A 3958-nucleotide genomic window follows, 5' to 3' on the forward strand; every position below is an offset into this window, starting at 1 on the left:
AATAGGCTGGGCACGGTGGCTCACACCTGTAATACCAGCACTTTGGGAGGCCAAGGCCAGTGGATTACCTGAGGTCAGGAGTTCAAGACCACCCTGGCCAACATAGTGAAACCCTGTCTCTACTAAAAATACAAAAAGTTAGTCAGGCATGGTGGCTGGCACCTGTAATCCCAGCTACTCAGGAGACTGAGGCAGGAAAATTGCTTGAACCCAGGAAGCGGAGGTTGCAGTGAGCCAGGATATATCATGCCATTGTAATCCAGCCTGGGCAGCAAGAGCAAAACTCCATCTCAAAATAATAATAATAATAATAGGACAATGGGGGAAAAAAAGGCTTTCTTTAGGCCCAGAGGGATTTTTAAAAACAATTTAACCTAAACCTTTGCATTAGGAGAAAGTTTCCTGAGTAGTCAACATTGTAGAAATATAAAATCGGTATTTTACCTAAAATGAAAGTGAAAAGTTTATTAAATACTTAGAAGTACTTGTTACCCACAATACTTCATTCTAGATTATCAAAACACTCTAACTTGTTCTTACCAACTGAGCTCACACCGGCCAGCGGGCAGAAGTACTCAAAAATCTCCACGAATGCTGGTCACTGAAGACACCTAGAGGACATATTTAGAAATGACACAAAAACAGGACGGCAAATGTTCAACATTCCTGTCTTTGTGTTTTAAGGAGCATATTTGTTCAGGATGCCCGGTGGGAGAGGAGAGCAGAGTAGGGAATCAGGCCTTTAGTGCCAAAAAACTGAGAAATCAGATTCTTGGCACATGCCAGAGTAATTTTCAGAATGTGCTACGTTAGTTCCATAACAGCATGTTCTGTGATAGTCATGTTGCGACAGATGAGAATGTGTGTCTCATTAGCTAAAAAAGAACATCATTGAAAACCTATATTGTGATGGACAGTGGTCAAAGAAGCCAGGAAAATCTTTGCTTTGCCCTCGTTTCTAATTTGCTTTCTTGTTGCTCAGTCCTATTTGCACCCATGAATTGTGGACATTTTTTAAAGTTATGTTTAAGTCATTAAATACTCTCCTTTGGGCCGAGCACAGTGGCTCATGCCTATAATCCCAGCACTTTGGGGGACCAAGGCGGGTGGATCACCTGAGGTCAGGAGTTTGAGACCACCCTGGCCAACATGGTGAAACCCTGTCTTTACTAAAAATACAAAAATTAGCCAGGCGTGGTCCCCATGCCTGTAACCCCAGCTACTTGGGAGGCTGAGGCAGGAGAATTGCTTGAGTCTGGGAGGCGGAAGTTGCAGTAAGCTGAGACCACACCACTATACTCCAGCCTGGACAACAGAGCAAGACTCCATCTCCAAAAAAAAACCTCTGCTTTGACTGACCGAAAGCCCCCGCTATGGTCTACCCTTTGGTAGAAAGGAGAGATGACCCATCTTGTCCCCTTTGGCCCATCAACCTCCCAGTCCTCTTCCCAGTTAATAGCAGGCTGGTAAGAAACAGTGTTTTGTTCCTGCTTTAGGAACTAAACTTTTACAATCTGGGTGAGCAGCAATGTGCCATCACAGCAAATGTAACAATCATTTAAAACACAGCTACAGCTATCACAAGAATGACTATTTTTAACACAAAATTCCATGACCCAGAAAAAACTTTAAATATTTTAAGTAATATTTATTACAACAAGAATGCAGGCTGTGTCTAGCAGTCCTGGATAATGGAATTTAACCAGGGCCCTCCCGTGGAGTATCACACTACTTTATGAGAAAATTCTCTTTTCCTATGTCACAGAGGGAACAGACCATGTACGTATAAAGGGTATTACTTCAGGAACATCTGCTTTAGTGACCAATTATTGATTTAAAATATACGAGCTTTCCTTATAAGAACTATTTGAAAACTTTAGCTTAAAAGTTTTCATCTCTTTTGTTGGGATGAGGATCAGGGGGCAGAAAGGAGTTTCTTCCCATGTCTGGAAGTACTTACCAATGACAAACTCGAATCTGAGGTTACATTTTCATGTCCAGACAGGGTGTGGTCGGACGTAGACTTGGAACTGGGAGAAAATGTGCATTTGGCAATTTTCGACTTTTTTTCAAGAGGGAAAACAATGAATAAGACTGGTTAGTTCCTGGCTGGGTGTGGTGGCTCACGTCTGTAATTCCAGCACTTTGGGACACCAAGGTGGGAAGATCACTTGAAGCCAGGAGTTCGGAACCAGCCTGGGCAACAGAGCGAGACCCCACCTCTACAAAGAAAAGTAACTGGGTATGGTGGTGTGCGCCTGTAGTTCTAGCTACTCGAGAGGCTGAGGTAGGAGGATCGCTTGGATTTAGGAGGTGGAGGATACAGTGAGCCAAGATTACGCCACTGCACTCCAGTCTAGGCAACGAGCAAGACTCCGTCTCAAAAAAAAAAAAAAAAAGAATTGTTAGTTTTACCAAGGTTAAAAGGAATATTTGCTAATATACATGGGGATGGCATTATTGCTTAAGCTTTACTTGATATGAATAATTATGATTTCCATACGTAATATGTTTCAGTCTGGGGCTTGAGTAGCACAATTCATTTAAATCCATGTAAAAATAAGCACAATGGAATCTTTTTAGATGGTTAAAGTTCATATGATGTTAAAAGATTTTGAATTAAACTTGAAGCAATTAACTATGAATGTGATATTTAATAAGATAGCAGAAATCACTGGGAGTTGGTGGATCACGCCTGTAATCCCAGCACTTTGGGAGGCCGAGGCCAGTGGATCATGAGGTCAGGCATTCAAGACCAGCCTGGCCAACATAGTGAAACCCAGTCTCTACTAAAAATATAAAAAATTAGACAGGCATGGTGATGGGCATCTGTATCCCAACTTCTTGGAAGGCTGAGGCAGGAGAATCACTTGAACCTGGGAGGCGGAGGTTACAGTGAGCCGAGATCACACCACTACACTCTAGCCCGGGCGACAGTGTGAGACTCCACCTCAAAAAACAAACAAACAAACAAAAAACAGAAAACAAAAATCCAGGAGACTCACAAAAGTGGAAAAAACAAAGGCCTAATTCAAAAGATATAAGCTGGTGTAATTTTTTTCCTCTCTTAAGAAGTAGGGTCGGGTACGGTGGTTCACACCTATAAATCCAGAACTTTGGGAGGCCTAGGTAGGTGAATCACCCAAGGTCAGGAGTTCAAGACCAGCCTCACCAACATGGTAAAGCCCCATCTCTACTAAAAATACAAAATTAGCCAGGTGTGGTGGCACATGCCTGTAATTCCAGCTACTCCAGAGGCTGAGCAGAGAATCACTTGAACCCCGGAGGGGGAGGTTGCAGTGAGTTGAGCTCTTGCCACTGCACTACAGCCTGGGCAACACAGCAAGACTCCATCTCCAAAAAAAAAAAAAAAAAGTATTTTGTACATCTAGGGCATCTGAGATAACAAATGCTATTTGATTTTATTTTTAGTAGTCCAAGGGATTTTCTCTAATTGTTTTAATTTTTAAATACATAATAGACCCACATGAATTCAAATTTTTGGAAGAAGAAGATATGCTATAAAAAATTTTCTTCCCACTTCTGTCCCTTAGCAACCAGTTTCCTGACTCAGAAACAACCAATCTTTTCTGATTTTTATGTATTCTTTATTTTATACATAAACAAACACACACACATACACACACACCATCTTTCTCTTGCTTTTTGTGCTCTTGTGAGCATTCTAAACATTGTATCCTGTCCCTTGCTTTTTCCACTTAACATATGTGCAGGGCCGGGCGCGGTGGCTCAAGCCTGTAATCCCAGCACTTTGGGAGGCCGAGGCGGGTGGATCTCAAGGTCGAGAGATCGAGACCATCCTGGTCAACATGGTGAAACCCCGTCTCTACTAAAAAACTACAAAAAATTAGCTGGGCATGGTGGCACGTGTCTGTAGTCGCAGCTACTCAGGAGGCTGAGGCAGGAGAATTGCCTGAATCCAGGAGGCGGAGGTTGC

This window comes from Cebus imitator, unplaced genomic scaffold (genome assembly GCF_001604975.1).
Source record: "Cebus imitator isolate Cc_AM_T3 unplaced genomic scaffold, Cebus_imitator-1.0 Scaffold484, whole genome shotgun sequence".
NCBI lineage: Eukaryota > Metazoa > Chordata > Mammalia > Primates > Cebidae > Cebus > Cebus imitator.